Raw genomic sequence first — 18592 nt, forward strand, 5'->3', positions numbered from 1 at the left:
TGATTAAATAAGTGATTTGATAATTAGTCACTAATAATTATTCATTTGTACTTCATCCAAGGTTTATGTATTAATGGATTAGGTTGATTTTATTTTCTATAACTCATTCATGGCCCTTAGACCTTCTTTTTCTCATACTAGTTGTGGTTTCACTTTGCATCATCTAGGATACATGATGATTTATTAAATAATTTAGGTAATTATATTCATCATTTTGGGCTCTTTGATCAATATTCCAAACTGATTTAGTTTTCCTCTAAGAGGTATATCAATAAATGGGTGGATTAATAAATTTTTCTTACATTGGTTTTATTCTATTTATATTAGTTATTTGGATTCTCAATTGTTTATTCCAATATTCATAATTAAGAAAATTAATAATTTATAACTAGTATTTAAATCTATAGTAAAAACTATTGATAATTTACTAGTAATTAAAATATATTTAACAACATGTAGAGACACAAAGAGATAGAGGGAGAGGTGAAAAGAGTTACATAGAAAGGGATGGCTAGAGAGACATACAATTATGAATCTATATTATATCTACATTATTGACACATTCTCTCTTTTTCTTATTATCTCTCTCCATTTACAAATTTGGGAACAATGTAATTGGTTTTTTAATTCTTTTTGTGGCCACCTTCTTTAGATCTTATATTTCTAATCCTACATTTTGTTTGACATTCCTTTTGAAACACCTAGGAACAATTTTGGACATGTTAGGTAGGTGGCCTTACACATTACACCCTATGGGTGTGGTACCTATTTCTTTGAGATCCTTGTCGTCTCAAACAATTGAGGATATTTTTCTTCTATAGATTTGTAGGGTGGGCTTTTAGTTCTCACATTTATTTTATTCCACTACTTATACCTAAGAACACCATTTAAGACATTTTTCAAAGAACAATAATATTTCATCTTAAACTTTTAGTTATTATAAATTTTAAATTAAATTTATATTACTTATCTTAAATTAAAAATATTAAGACAATTGAAATTACGGGAGGTGATCTTTCAGAATGTAAAACCTTACCAAAAATGGAAAAAAATGGTGGATAAGAAATTTTTGGCCTCTTGGTGCTAACATGCTTTTTTGAAAAGAGATATCAAAACATCCACGCCATAGTACACCCATAGTACACTATCAATACTTGAATCCCTTATACTTTGGTTTTAATAATGCCAAATATATATTCCTATCAGCATACCCACTGCACTTATTTTGTACAAGTACTAATTAATATTTTTAACTATGATTTGCAACCAATTTGATTTCCAATTTATATCACTATTACTACATTAATTTAAAAAAGAAGAAGAATCAATATTATATTATTTTTAAATTATTTTAGGTGAAAATAAAATATTTTAATTATCATACATAAAAAATTAAAATTAATTTAAAAGACAAATTGCATGCATTCTAAAAAAGAAGACAAAACTCTAATGGCGGGAGGTTAATCAGAACTTGGTAAAGCAAAAATCCTACTTTAAAGTGAAAATGACCACTCACCACATAGTACACTTTTACTATTTTCAGAAAATTATTTCTCTACCATTTGCACCAGATAGTTTAGTCGAACAACGACCTAGCATCAAGCCACTGCAAATGAGATCAATTATTGGAGAAACAATTAGTAATTTTGTGGTGAACTCTGTATGAAGTTCAAATGTGCGAAAGAGCTATGAAATGCACAACCTTCATATGTAATATACCTCATTTTCATTGAATTAGGTATATTTTACTTTTTTTTGCATTTATATTGCCATTGTCTGCATATTTTCTTTACCCATTCAGAGAAAAATCAATGTAGAGGGCTTCACAGTTAACAATTGAGAGTCTCAGACTTATTCTTTTCTTTTTCTAATATAAAGTTTTCTAATTCCAATGCAAGTACCTCTCTTGATAGAATGAATTATGTCATGGACATTGAAAAGGGTTCTATTGTGTGTAAATGTGCTTCTAGAAATTGTGGGGCAGTTATCATTTGTTTGGAAAAAAATTGCATTGAAAAGAAATTTTTGATAAGTGCTACAAATTCCCCAAAACCCATTTTCTCACAATTTTATAGGAATAAATTTCACTTGAAGGGATTATATTTAACTCTTGAAAGCACCACAAAGAAACAATATGTGTGTGTGTGTGTATTATTTATAACAAATATTATGTGATGTAGAAAATGCCCATATGGGGATGCAGTGGTAAACACATTCCCCATTGTTTACTTTGATGGGTAAACATACCTTTTTATAGGGATTAGTGGGATTGGAAAAATAGATGTTTATGAAGGCTAAATTGGGCACCAAATATGTTAAAATTCATTATTAGTATGGGATAGTGAAGATATAATGAGACAAAACTTGAATGTGACATTAGTCTAAACATCTATTACAAAAAGAGTCAATCTAGCAACTAGGGGTCTAGTTTAATACTTATACGCTTCTTAGTAGCTACTTGAATCCTGGCTAGAGGAAGGAGTGATCAGTTTCTTTAAAAAAATCACCCTTGGGAATAGTTGGTAGGGTAAATAGATTTAATGCATTCATACATCTATTGTGGCATGAAAAATAGGGTATCCTTGTAAAGAGCAGACTTCTAGTTATACAAATCTAATTAAGATGCTTTCTATACAGGGACTAAGTCAACTAATACAAATGCCTCTAGATTTTAAGATTATATTTCCTTACAACTACCTAGTCAATGTATTAAGGTAACTAACCATAAAGAAAAACTAACTACTTGGTCAATGTATTAACATAATTGACCATTAAATTAAAAACTACTATATGAATAATGTATTAAGGTACTTTGATCTTAGAAATGAGTCTCTAAGACTAGGCAAGCAACCTAAAAGCATAAAAAAAGAATTTTGAGGGACAAAGAAATGAACAAGGACAATTAACAACCTAAAGATACCTTGTCAAAGTCTGTATATCTTGACCCACACCCTTCATACAAACACTAAAGAAATTTTATTTTGAAGCATGTTTTGTCATGTCATATAGCACCAATTCCTTCTAAACTTTTTAGAGAGCCTTTAAGACAAGCTCTCACCTCATTTCTTATGTAGCAACAGCAAGGGGAAGAGTTCCTAAAAGGATTCCATATTCTAGGAGAATGATGCATAATTTAGGTGGCTTGGGTATGGACAATTTCCTATGAAATGATTCAAGGTGTAATCTTGGATTAACTTCCTAGAAAGTCATAATAAATTACCTTTAAGGGGTGAAAATAAAAATTTCCTTTAAGAGATGAAAATAACCAAACATGATCTTTAGTTATTGTCTAGCTTATAAACATACCTCGAAAAGATTCATCTTTGCCTTCAGCTTAGTCAACAAGGTAATATTGTCTCTTAAAACTCAAAAGGATAAAGCTTGCACAATACTAGCAACAACTCTTAGGCAGTAAATGAAAAAAGAAGAAAAAAAGTTGCTTCAGATTTTCTAGGACAAATATTGAGAATTAATTATTTAAAGAGGAAAAAGAGTGAAGAAGATCTTTTGAAGCAATTTGATACCTAGCTCATTAATATTGATCAATAGTTAGTAGACAAAGAACTAGAAAGAAAGCATAATGTTATCTTTGAATGTTTGAAGAAATGAAAAAATGATATTAAATCCATTCAAATAGAGACCAACGTGGAAAATGTTCAAAATTTTTTTAATAATACAGTTGAGGATAAAGAATATACCAATATGGCATCAATGTTGTTCTAGGAGAATATCTTTTTGTAGAAGATGAAGAAGATACCATCATGGATGAGAGATAACATCATGTTGATTTGGTGTAATTTTTTAGTTTAAATTTGTAGTACCCTCCTCTTGCTCCAGAGATAACATCATGGATGAGAGAAGGACTAATTGTAAGTGTGTCAGGGATGCCTGCAACAATTACTCATTTGGCTACTCAAATTGGGCAGAGACCTAGTGCTTTTACTAGAATCTGTAAGCACCATGTTTGGGAAGCTACTAGAGGCTCCTTCACAACTCCATATTATCTATATGAATTTTTTTAGGATAAGAGATAGGTGTGAACCAAGTTGATTGGTTATATATTTCATATTTTAGTTTGATATTTCTTTAGAGATGATCATATTATGTATGATTCATTGGAAGGTATACTTGTCTTTTGAATATGGATAACTACCTTATTTGTATATTATACATTTAATATTGAACTTGTACAATGTGTGGTCTCCCTTGTTAGTGTATTTGAGGTACATGCATATCCTAGTCATTTTATTCACAAAATATTCAACCAAACTTGTCAATTTGGTGTCTATTATTATTTAGTTCTAGTTTACATTGCAATTTGAAGAATGCACAATTAGCCAAAAGGAAAGCAATAATTTGATAGAGTTTAGTGATACATATGCTGATATTGCTACCTTTTTGTTATGTTGAAGGAAGTGGTAAAAGAATGCTTTATTCCCATTGACAATATTATATTTTTCATTACAATGATTGTTCTATTCTTATCCATGTAACTATGCTATTTTAGTTTTATGATTCTTAAAGGGAGAGCTTGTCCTGTTATATGCTATAGTTTCCTAGAATTTTTCCTACCTTTACCCTTGTCATGAAGGAAGTGGGGGTTCAATGGATGTTTCTTTGGTAGAAGCACCAACCGTTAAGAAGGTTCTAGGAGGTGCACCAACAAATGTTGTTGTAGGGGTTGACAGGCTTGGAGGTCATGCAACATTCATTGGCAAGGTTAGTGACGATGAATTTGGGCATATGTTGGATGTCATTTTAAAGGAAAATAGTGTAAATGATAAGATTTTTCTATTTGATAGCCATCCTAGAACAACACTTGCATTTGTAACATTGCAAAATGATGGTTAACGAGAGTTCATGTTCTATCATAATCCAAGTGCCAATATGCTCTTGATTAAGGCTGAGCTTGATAAAGATCTGATCCAATAGGCCAAGATTTTTCATTATGGATCCATAAGTTTGATAACATAGCCATGTATAAAAACTCATTTTGCAGCCATGAAATTGGCAAAAGAGGCAAATGCTCTCTTATCATATGATCCTAATGTGATAATACCATTATGGTCATCTCTTTCAAATGCTTGAGAAGCCATTTTAGTGTATGGGATGCGAATGATGTGATTAAGGTTAGTGATGGAGAAGTAGCATTCCTTATAGAAGGAGGAGACTATCAAAAAGATGAAGTAATTGAGACCCTATTACACCCTGAACTTAAGTTACTACTTGTGAATGAGGGAGAAAAAGGTTGCATATATTACATCAAGGACTTTTAGGGGAAAATAAATGGGTTTTTAGTAGAGACAGTTGATACAACTAGTGTTGGTGATGCATATGTTGGAGCATTATTATAGAATTGGTCAAGGATTTTTCATTTCTTGAGGAAGAGAACAATTTGAGGGATGTACTGCTACTTACAAATGGTGCCCGTGCCATAGCCACAATATAAAAGGGTGCAATCCCATCACTTCTAGATAAAGTTGTTATTGTCATCCTACTGAAGAATCATGTTTAACAGTTCCATTTGAAGAGATTTATATTTAACCTTATTTATATTCATTATAATAGACAAACTATGAGTTTAACTATATGGATTATTACAAAGAAATATAGATTTTTGTCCTCCTGTAGTAATGTCCTTTTAAGATTTTTGATTATAAACTAATAATATTGTCTTGTTTCTTGTATGTTTAATAAGTTGGAGGCCTATTTTAATTTTAAAAAAAATCATTTTATTCCATATTTGGAAAACTTACACTCAACAAATACTCATCAAGACTATAAAATGTGTCTCCGCAAAAAAATCAGCTTAAAACTTGCCAACTTAAAACTTTTCTTTTGTTTCATGAGAAGTGTATTGTTTTTGAAGAAACCAATGAGGAGATACATCCAATGAGTCAATAAATTATCACATTAAAGAAACAAATTGAGTATACTTATATTAGTGCATTTTAAATGCAAACTAGGTACAAAATGGCATACTCATGTGGAATCTTGATGTTTGATAATTTGAAAAAAATAAATTAAAAATTAAAAATATTTTTGCAAAACTAAATGTAAATACATCAAATCAATTTATATATTTCTCTTCCCATCTATTAAAAAATAGGGGACTTGGATAACTTAAAGGTCTAGTCCTAGAAGTCCACTATGGCTGCACCCACTCGATTGGCATGACAGGTTGTAGCTTGACCTCCATATTCAATGTAGATACTACTAGCATTGTCAATAAATCATTATCCTCAACATCCTCATCCTTGTTAGTTTTATCCAATGTGAATTATCCTTATCCATGTTATATCATAATGTAACTAATTTGTTGGTCACTGGTCATTGAAGGATTCTAGTTGCCCTTATTAACATTTGGTTGAAGTGTGTCGGGCTTTTGTTGACTTTTCTATTTCATCTTCTTGACTCTAACTGCTCCTTTTTGGATTTTCCATCTTAGGCCTTTTCACACTCATGTAATTAAGTAAGTTAAATGAAATCTTGAAAGGTTGAGATTGCTAACCTAAATGGGTATTCTTAAAAACAAAATAGATCAACATGCATACAATTTATGATGTTATACATGAATGAAAATCTATTATATTATCTTTTGAATTGATCTCTAAATATGTGTAGAGTTTATTTTTTTGTACTATTATATTATGTTGTAAAAGTTGAATTTACTGATCTATTTGAATTGGCAAGTGACAAGCTATATAGGAAGCATATATGCTAGAAGTGTGCATATCAAGATTGTTTTCTTGGGGAATCTAATAACTTTTGATTTTTTAATAATGTTATAGAGAACCAAGCTCTTGCACACCTAGACTTCATGTTTTTTATTTTACATCTGTTCTTGTCTTCTAGGGGATGTTGCATGCAATGACTGATTGTGGAATATGTTTGAGGATGCATGTGTTCAATTGATTATACTTGTTTTTTAGTTTTTCTAATAAATGTTATTGTCATTCACTTCTTTTTTTCAATGTTATATTTGTAGCATTCTTACAAAATGTATTTAAGTTACATTTCAATCCACAATTCAATTACTGCCATTTATTTATGTATGGAATGTGTAATTTCACTCTAAATTTTCTTTATTACAATATTTTCCATCCTTCATTTGCTTATTAGCCTATTTAATTTGGGATCCTCAACTGGGACCCTATTCTGGTGTCAGATACATATATATTAATTGAAATTTTTGTCTAATTTTTTTGCCTCTGGTTAAGGTGGATAGTAAGATTGTTTAGGAGATCAACAGAGAACTACTTGCACTAACACCTCTATCTAATGCTTCACCCCTGATCATTTTTAGTGAAGGGCACCTTGAGTTTTAGGGTTTCATTCTATTTATTTTAGTAGTAAACTTGAGTGGTTATGGATCTCACCAATTCCTTTGATCTCCTGCAGGTTCATATCAATTCACTAAATCAACTATGCTTACCAATGTTAGGGTTCTATGGAGATAAGAACATGATCATAAATATTTTTTGCAAGGAAAGTCTAGTGGATGACTCTATTCTTGATAAGATGCATAAAAATCTATTTCAACTTGGATTATTTTTTAGTTTTCTCCTCCTTTGCAGCAATCCTTCTCTTTGAGAGCATGCACATCCAATTTAAAGACAATTTATTTCAATACAAGAGAATGCAGATTATTTGATGTGGAACAACTTGGGGTGTAAACTATGGTCTTCAGATCACAATTTTAGTTTTAAATATAGCCTTGAAAATGCTCTTGGTTTCATCTTTTCCTATGTTTTTAAAGCCGCTTTGACAAGGAAAGTTGTGTAGTTGTAACAAGTAGATCAGAAATAAGCTCCTGAAAGGTGAAAAAAATTGTTGGGCATGCCCCTATTTAGGCTACATCTATCATATTTTTGAAAAGTTTTCAACAATTCCTAAGTTGTTCCCAAGTGCTAAGAAATGCATCAAATTCAAAGTAGTACTTGAAATTAGTAAATCAAATCCTTGCAATGGTAATGGATGTCTTAAATATTTAGAACATATCAGCCAACATAAGGCTGGAAAATATAAATAATTTTTAGGTATGGATATTGAATTTGAAGTAAATATTATGGAGAATTGCACAATTTCAATTATAGTAGGGCAATAGAAACATGTAAAAATGGTAAGTTGGGTTAGGAAGCTTCTTTGCCTTGTTTCGATCAAAATAGTCCATGCATAAAAAATTAGAATGGTAGCTCCTAAGGATGGACTTCAACTACTACCCAATGTTAGTTACCTAGATAGGGTACCATTTGCTAACTCTATAAACTTTGTATTTTTTGATGCAATTCTTAGAAGTTGGAAAGGTCAAATTAGGTGATACCTTCCATGGGAAAGTAGAGTAGGAAAAAATAATACTTGTTGAATCATCTATTAGGGTCAGCTCTTGATGTTTCAGGTGGTAGATGTATAGATGGAGTGTTAATGACAATCGTAGTAGGCAAAGATGTAGATGAAAAAAGGGAAACTAGATGTCTCTATGTGCTCTTAGACTTATAGGGGCTTGGTAACTCTAAGAAAAGTGAACAAGAGGATATGCTTCTTTTCATCATCAATGTTGTGGTTAGCAACAATATAGTTTTCAACAAAAAGGTATGTCCTTTCTCTCGACAACATTGTTTTTTCACTATTTTTATTGAAATACATAACATAAATGACACTTTTTTTTTTATAGTAAATGTTCTTCTGGTATTACAGTATTTTCACTTAGATAAGGAGATAGAATCTACTTTCAGTTAGTTCTAGAGTGGCATCAATCTTGTCAAGCAAGACAAAAGGTTATGTAAAGGTCTATTTTATATCACCATCATGGATGTGGATGAATCTAACCTAAAAGATCTCATATAGCAGTTTTATGAGAAGCTTTCTATAATATGTAGCAAATCACAAGAGAATTTCATTTCTAAAATGTATGGTAGAAAGGTCAAGATTGATTCTATGGATTCTTATAGTAGATATGAGTATTATATAGAGAGCTTCAGTGAGCTAGAAGAAACTATGCAAAAAAAGAGTCAATTTATTCTATGAAAGTGGATCCACCTTCTTGAGGGATTAGAAGAATTTTATAGCTCAAATTGCAGCCAAATACTAGAGTTGTATTGAGAAAAAGTGAGTTGTTGTGGAAGTTGATATTCTAATGAGAGATATTATGTGGGTCTGGAATGGAATGTAATGTATTTATGAGACATGGGAAACAAATGCAATTTCTATCTTTTTATCTCAGAATATTAATGTCTTAATTAATTTTATTTAATGCATTTATTTGGTAGAATGTGGAATCAAGATAGCTCAATCTATGTATGGTGTTCTTGGAATAGGCTATCAAGGCCATGAAAAATCAAAAGGACAAAGGTGCTACATTAAAAACTTCATCAATATTGTCAAATATTGCAATAATTTCTTCATGAATCTATGTGGTAATCAATGTTATTACCTTCTGCAATTGTATTTGAAGATTTATGTTCTCTTGTTTTCTCATTTGGATGTTATTGTATTTGAACCAATTCTCCTATCTTGTGGTCAGAAATGTTTAATATAACACTATATTGTGTAGAAATTAAATGACCATTTTGATGAGATTTGATTGAAAAGATCATTGCTGAAAGATATTGTTGAAAGAGGGAGATTGTTGAAGTAGAAAATGTGTTTCAATCATTGTTTTGTCACTGATGTCAAACCTACTATTTGCTAGTAAAGACAATTACTTATAAGATTCAATTACTATAACTTAGTTGATTAATGAAGATGCTTTGATCAATAAGATGTAATGATAACACCTAGAGGAAAGGTTGAGTTATGATTAAGTAATGAAGTACATGGATCAGTTAAGACAATGATGACATGATGTATTGATTATCTACTTGAGGTTACAAAGGATGATTACACTTAGAAACTTTAGAAGAACAAGTTACATAAAGACTATCTACCAAGCTTGACCGAGTTGGTAGTAGGTGCCAAGAAAAGTTAGTACAAGCTGAGCAATAAACTTAGTTAGACTTGAGAAACACAGTATGTGTCAAGTATCAGTAAACTTTAGTTGATGCCAAGGATTACATAGTTGATGTCAAGCAATGGAGTATGTGTCAAGCATTAGAATATTGATAATGCTGAGCTGCTTCATTATTTAAAAGATCAAAGATTAGCCAAATCTGAGTTGACAAGTTTGTTTTCATGAAGTTTGTGAACTAGGTGGAAGATAAGATTGATGAGGTAGTGGCACAAAATTTGAGGTAAATTGTTTCTAGGTGAATTCAAATGAATTCAGATAGGAGAAGTGTCTATAAGAAAGATGGAATATGAGGTAGATACATTGTATCCTAGATAAGCCATCCAAACCCTAAAATGGATGATGAAAAATGGAAAAATTATCTTAATTTCCTATTTATAGGAATGTCTAGTCATGAAGTAAAGAATAAGAGAGGGTCAGAGAAGACAAGGAAACAATAGAGAAAAGAAGGAAGATAGGAAGTCAAGGACTCTACTTCATCAAGTGACCTAAAAGGTGACTACATTGGTGTGCTAAGCAAGAAGGATTAAGGAGATATATGCTTGTAGGGTAAACAAGCTGAATATGTGAAAATGCGGGCTATGCTAACAAACACACTTCAACATGGTCCTTATTTGCAGATTCATCCCAGAATGAACATTGGATTGTTCATCCGAAAATTAGCCGACAAAGTGACCTGTTGCCTTCTATCTAAAGGGAATTGCTTGTTATATATCCTCAGATTTGAGGTGTTAAGCAACTAGACCCTCTAAGAATGAAGGATTTAAATGCGATTAATCTATATGATATGCAAGTAATCTAGATGAAGTGTAAGCAATTAATCTAGGAAATAGAAGGCATTAATCTATATGTATGCATTGTTATTTTAAATGAGAATTTAAATGCAATAACAATATGAAAGTTAGAGATTTGAGTACTCAATTTGATAGCAATTCAATACTATTCAAATTCCCAATCTCTATAATGAAGAAATGAGGGTCTCTTAAATAGACTTTCCTAGAATCCATCAACGGTTGAGATCGATTTCAATCAATGGTCAGGATTGAAGATGAAGTTCAGTCATAAAGGAAGATTCTCAAATCAAAGGGAGTTAACTGGCTCAGATCTGAGTGTAAGAGTCAGTCAACTCAGATAGACTTCAGTGTAAAAGCAAGTGATCTAGGTCACTTCTAATTTGATCAGCAGTGAACTAGAAATTTCCTTTTTGAATTGAAGAGAGATTTTGGAGAGATATTTAATTTAATAAAATGAGATATGCTCTCATAATTACCTTTTTTATTTAATTAAATAATTCTATTTAATTAATTAGAGATACTTTTCTTATTTAATTAATTAGGAATGACTTCCCATTTAATTAAATAATTTTGTTTAATTAATTAGAAGTAAGTTCTCCATTTAATTAAATAATTTTATTTATTTAATTAAAATAGGCATATTTATTAAATTAAATAAATTTAATTCCATAGTACATTAGCCTTAGGATATAATTTAATTTAATTAAAGTATAAATACTTAATAATTAAATTAAATATTAATAAATAGGTTTAATGTGACTAATATGAGTAAATACTATAGGAATTAAATAATAAGCAAGATGAATACAGATTAGGGTTTTCTGCATCTGACAATTAAGTCAAGTAGTGAGTACCAGAATAAGAATTTTCCTAATGACATAGGACTTAAGATTGATCAGAAATAGACCAGAATTAGTATCATGGCAATGAGCCAATTTTGGGGTATTACATTTTGCCCCTCTTTGAATGAATGTGCGAGCAACACATTCAATTCAAAGAAAAATTAGAAAGCATGATGCGAAGATGAGATTGGTTTCGAAGTTGATGACACGGAGACCAATTGATAAGCTTTTAAGGACCATCTTTGGAACAGAGCTTAATCCTAAGGGATCCAAGTAGAGCACTTAGATACCTTAGATTGATAGAATTTAAAAGACTATCTCCAGAACGAAGCGTAATCTTTAAGGATCCAGACAGAATGTCTAGATACCTGAAATTGATAAGCATTTAAAAGGTTTCTTTAGAACAAAGTTTGACCTTTAAGGATCTAGATAGAACATCTAGATACCTAAAATTGATAAGCATTTAAAAGGTTTCTTCAGAAAAAACACCTAGATACCTAAAATTGATAAGCATTTAGAAGATTATCTCCAGAACGGAGCATAATCTTCAAGGATCCAGATAGAACACCTAGATACCTGAGATTGAAAATAGATTGAAAGCATTTAGAAGATTATCTCTAGAATGGAGCTTAATCTTCAAGGATCCAGATAGAATGCCTAGATACCTGAGATTGAAAACAGATTGAAAGCATTTAGAAGATTATCTCTAGAACGGAGCATAACCTTCAAGGATCTAGGTAGAACACCTAGATACCTGAGATTGAAAGCATTTAGAAGATTATCTCCAGAATGAAGCTTAACCTTCAAGGATCCAGGTAGAACACCTAGATACTTGAGATTGAAAGAAGATAGAGAGTTCAAATTATAAGTCATAGAACCATCCCCCGAACGAGGCTTGATCATCAGGAATTGGGGTTTAGATTGTCCCGATACTTGTAATGAAAATTGATGACAAAGATGCCAAAAAAAAAAAGGGAACCAATATGCCCCTAGTGGTGAGATGCCCTGAATGATGAGAACATAAGATGAGAACGAGATGCCTCGAGCAATAAGTATTCAATGATGTAATCATCCTGCCCCCTCTGGAACAAAATTGAAAGATGACACACCAGAAATAGATGTGAAGCAGTATAGCAATAGATACAAAAGAAATCTAAGATGTAGTAGAATGTAGAAGAGATCAGAATGATCTGAAGAAAAGAGAAGAGATCAGAACAATCCAAAGAAAATATGAAGAGATCAGAATGATCTAAAAAAATATGAAGAGAGTAGAATGATTACAAGAAATATAAAGAGATCAAAATGATCAGAAGAAATATAAAGAGATCAGAATGATTTGAAGAAATATGAAGAGATCAGAATGATCAGAAGAAAATATGAAGAGATCAGAATGATCTGAAGAAATTGGAAGTCAATCCAAAGTGATTTCAAAGTCCAAAAGACCAAGTTTGACTAAAGGTTGACCAAATTTAGCCACAGTTGACTTGAGTTGACCTTTTCCAAAATGAGTTGTGAAAACATGAAGAATGTAAAGCTAAAAGGATTCCAAGAATCACAGAGTATCAGAAAGATTTGGGCTGCACAAGCATTCAATCGCATTGGTCCCCAAAATTTTAAAATACATTTTTGAGGCTCTTACGTGTCTCAAATTTTGAATTTGATCCCAAAAATAGATTCAGAATGGTCAAATTAGCCAGGGGTGTGATTTTTGCACAAATTTGAGCACTTTGAAAAATTTGGTCAACAGCTATATAAGGGCCCCAGGGGTCATTTTCAATTCATTTGTGCTTTTTGTCTTCTATTGATTTGAGCTTTGAGAGAGACATGGTAGTGAGCATGAGATATTGATTTGATCACTCTAGATGACATAGTCGGCCAATAGACTACAAACCACTGGTGAGTCATCAATTCCCTCCCTTTGTACTTTCACTTTCAAGTATTTCGATGTCATTTATTGCACTTTTTAGCATGTTTTAGGATTGTTCAATCGATCTTCGCATGAGAGCTATCTCTTTTCACATGAAGATCTTCTTTCTTCATGTGAAGAAATAAGGTGCACTGTCTCTTTGCGCGTGGTGGGAGGATCTTCGCGTGGGAAGCATTAGGCTTTGTGGGAGAATGAGATTCTTCGTGCGAGGCAATTTGTTTCTCGTGTGAACAACTATTTTCTCATGCAAATAGCTCTTTTCTCGCACGATGATGTGATTCTTCACGCGAAGAAAGAATGTTTTCGTGAGAAACTGAGAGAACTTCACGTGAGATTTCATGAATTTTGCGTGAAATCCTATGATAGTCATGTTTAGAATTTTTATTTTTCGTGCTCAAAAATTGCATTTTAATTTGTTTTGATGCATCATTTCGACTTGATACTAATTTTTTGTTTGTTGCTTCTTGTGGTACTTGCAGGAGGTCTTTGGTGACATTGCATTTAGATCACATTACCCACCATATGGGGAGTTATTGCAGAGTCTTGATGACACTGATCAGGCACACATTGCACAATTGGGTTTGTCTTCACTATGCCAGATTCCAGCCGTGATGGTGAATCACAGTCTTCTCACTGCATTGGTAGAGTGTTTCCATTGGGAGACGAACACATTTTATTTGTCGATGGGTGAGATGACAATTACCCCAAAGGATATATGGAGGATCCTAAGGATCCCATTTCATAGTGCTCGGGTCATCTATGATACAGTGCCTCGAGCAGGGATAGAGGCACTATATATTTTTTTTGAGAGAGAGCTACCGAGGGGCAGGGCCATTAGCTGGGATGAGCTGATGCACACTTATGGACCAATGCACAGGCTAGCATCTATGCTAGCTATATTTCTTAGCTATTTCTTATGTCCTGACATAGGACATCATGGTTTGGAGTGTGGGTGGGGAGTCATGCTCCATAGGATGTTGGAGGCACCTGAGATCTTTGGGTGGGGTCAGTGCATGCTAGCCCATATGTTCCACGAGATGCACGAGGTCATCTTCCACGAGAAGAAGACTATGGCAGCTGGAGTATATGTGTTGCAGATCTGGGCCTAGGAGCATCTTCCTATATGCAGGCCAATTTTTGAGGATGCTAGAGAGCCCATGGAGCCATGTATATGCATATATCAAGGGCACATTACCCAGGTCCACCTGGGTAAGACCGAGCAATGGTAGACACATCTTGATGACCTTGTGTCTATTGTATGGTGACCCTAGAGAGAGATAGAGGACTGGGATGATGCCTCCAGAGAGCTACCATGGATGTTCAGTTCTTGCCCTCTGGCATGCAAGACTACATCAGTTATTGAGAGATTTGTGATATCATGAGTGTGGCGGCAGTATGGCTGACCCAAGGAAATTTTTGCTGAGTACTACACCTATGCTAGGTTTTAGAAGGACATTGAGTGAGGATGGCCAACATAGATGGACCCAAGGTGGTCCATGATAGATATCTGTAGCCTAGCTGTAGTTCAGTGGGAGTACCTGCTAGAGGTAGTAGATTCCGGGATGATGCTTGCATATCAAGCATTTTTTATCAGCCATCCATTCCCACATTTTATAGATCCACTAGGTATAGTAGGGCAGGCATAGAGGTAGGTGCCCCAAAAGCAGTAGGCACAACCACAACCACCAAGTTAGCCATAATAGAAACAAGCACAACCATAGTAGCAGTCATGAGTCTGGCACTAGGTACAAAAGATGCAGATTCCCCCACGTTAGATGGGATCAGACCCAAGTGCTAGAGGTAGTGGGACAAGACACAGTCGGCGGTAGAGATAGAGGACAGAGAAGCAGGCCCCTCAACAGGAGGCTCTGCAGTAGCAGGTGCCACCATAGTAGGAGGCGACACCACAACGACAGGCACCAAAGATGCTAGATGAGGATATGCCAGATCAGCCGGCAAGTGGGGTGCAAGATGTAGTACAAGGGTATCGAGAGTGGATTCATGTGGCCTCCTAACAGTTGGGAGAGTTACAAATTTTAGTGGTAGTCTGAGATATGCAGTTGGTGGAGAGACAATGAGAGGTAGACCAATTGAGAGAGCGTGCAGAGACTACAGAGCAGAGATTAGAGCTGCGCAGGATGAGGTGTGCTTCTAGTCAGCTCAAGCAACATACTATTATGCTGCATATATGAGTGTAGTACTTGATGAGACACTTTAGGTTCAACTCTTTTCTCAGTATGCTCGAGATTCTGGAGGTGCATGACCTCCTATCAGACTAGATATGCCACCATCGCCTCTGCCACCTGCAGCTCCTACTCCTCCTGGAGGTGAGGGTGTAGGACAGAGTTAGATGCTCTGTGCCTAATCTCTGATTTTGATCCTTGGCTATGTATTGACTAGTGTGCCAGCACCACATGTATCATTTTTTATCAATTGCACTTGAGTAGTGCCCATTTTTTGTACTGATCCATTCTTTTGATATATATATATATATATGTATATATATACATAAATATATATACATATATATATATATACATAAATATATATACATATATATATACATAAATATATATACATATATATATACATAAATATATATACATATAGATATATATATACATAAATATATAGACATATAGATATATATATACATAAATATATATACATATAGATATATATATACATATATATATATACATATACATATATATATACATATATATATACATACATATATATATATATATATGTATGTATATATATATATATGTATGTATATATATATATATATGTATGTATATATATATATGTATGTATGTATATATATATATATGTATGTATATATATATATATATATATATGTATGTATATATGTATGTATATATATATATATATCTATATATATATATACACATATATATGTATATATATACATACATATATACATATGTATGTATATATATATATATATATATATATATATGTATATATATATATATATAGATATATATATATATATATATATACATACATATATACATACATATATATATATATATATATATATATATGAGATCTTGAGTTGAGTATTCCTGTGTACATGTCATTGTCTGTTTTTGCTTTACTTTGATGTTCATTAGATGTATGTTGTACTTGGATAGAATGCATATGTATAGACTGACATCTCATATAGTGTTGCATGTTTTTGCTTGACAATGATAGGTATTCCATTGAGGAGCGCGAATCAACAAAAAAAACACTTGTGCAGCCATGGAGGAACCTGATATATGTGGAGATGCCCCCAATCCTTCATCACAAAGGGTAGGAATAGAATGACCATTGAATTTCATGCTTATGAAAGTGAAGAATGTAATGCAAGATTATGTTAAATGTAACCCTAGGTCTGGTTACCAAGCCTCAATATTTAATCATCACCAGATATAGAACAAAGCTTGTAGGTCATACAATTCTCACTGACATTGCAATCATGTAAATATGAATATAACATACGTTATTGGTTTGTCAGGATTGAATGTAAGCATTCAAGGCACAAGAAGCCAGAATGACCAAAACATTTATCCCTTTTAATATAGCAAGTTAAGATAAGCATCAGAGCATAAACACTAGGATGACCTAAATGTTGCTTACACGACAGGCACAACAAACACATGGGAGATCTCTCTTAAGCTAAGTATTTAGTATATATTCTATCCACAATGACCCTTGCATTCGTAACCGGAGACAAAAGTGTGCTAGATATACTCACAGTGGCCCGTACGTTCACTTAGCAAGATGAGTATGAGTATTTATTGTAGCATGAAAAGTTCACTCCAAAAAACAAGGAGAAGAACCAATGTTATTGGCATATTCATATAAAAGGAGTCAAGGTACACACAACCATCCAATAAAAGATGGAGGCTCTTATAGTGGACACCCCTTTTACAAGAATATATCAACTTATTGGAACTAAACCACAGACAGAAAGCAAAGAAAAGATCATGCCCCCAGTCATTACTTCTCTAGTCAAAGATGACATCATCGAGTTGCTCGAGGGGATATGATAAAGAAAAACAAAGCAAAAAAAGAAAATGCTTAGCATATCCAAACAAGTATATCATTTTTGAGTTCAATGTTTTGGGATTGATGTCAAGTGTCAGTGTTTGGAACATGTTTGAAAGAAATCTCTTCAGTAGGGTGACGACAGTAGGCAGACACAGTCAGAATGATTGGTGACTGAGGTCAAAGAGGAAACTTTACGATGAAGAACCTAAAGAGGACTAAGCGATAGTAGACAGACATAGCTAGGATGACTAGTGACTGATGTGAGAGAGATCTTCCATAAAGGAATCTGGAGACATGACCTTAGCAATAGTAGGCAGACATAGCTAAAACAATTGGTGACTATTGTGAAAGAGATTCTATGAGGAGAATCTTGAAAAGAGTGACACTAGTGATAGTAGGCAGACATAGTGAGGACCACTGGTGACTATCATGAAGGAGATTCTATGAGGAGAATCTCTAAAATAGTGACACTAACAACAGTAGGCAGATGTAGTGAGGACCACTGGTGACTGTCGCGAAGGAGATTCTATGAGGAGAATCTAAAAAATAGTGACACTAGCAATAGTAGGAAGATGCACTGAGGACCACTGGTGACTATCATAAAGGAGATTCTACGAGGAGAATCTCAAAAAGAGTGACACTAAGGGGGAATGCCCCTGAGCTGTGACAAGACTCAATCCATGGATACATGAGCAGAAAGAAAGAAAAGTAGGGAAGGGAAAGCATGGAAGCGACTATATAGAATAGCCAAAAGATGCACTGCAAGATGGAGCATTGGGGAACAAGAGGCACCTATTTACCAAGTTTTCACTTCTTGGCAGGATTTCCTTTTTTGGCTACCATGATGCCTGTTTCTAGGTTTTCACCAATGGCACTTTTTTTTGTTTTTTCAATTTTTTTGTATTTTTCTTTTTTTTGATTTTTTTGGTGTTACCAATGCACCTATTGCTAGGTCTTC

At 33.2% G+C, this 18592-nt stretch overlaps 1 pseudogene; it reads left to right on the forward strand.

Moving 5' to 3' along the window:
* Positions 1 to 4605: 4605 nt before the first annotated feature.
* On the forward strand, positions 4606 to 5449 carry LOC149539852 (putative fructokinase-6, chloroplastic pseudogene; annotated as a pseudogene).
* Positions 5450 to 18592: the final 13143 nt, after the last annotated feature.

Source organism: Cupressus sempervirens, chromosome 9, assembly GCF_028749045.1.
Source record: "Cupressus sempervirens isolate cs-2001-9-10 chromosome 9, ASM2874904v1, whole genome shotgun sequence".
NCBI classification, from domain to species: Eukaryota; Viridiplantae; Streptophyta; class Pinopsida; order Cupressales; family Cupressaceae; genus Cupressus; species Cupressus sempervirens.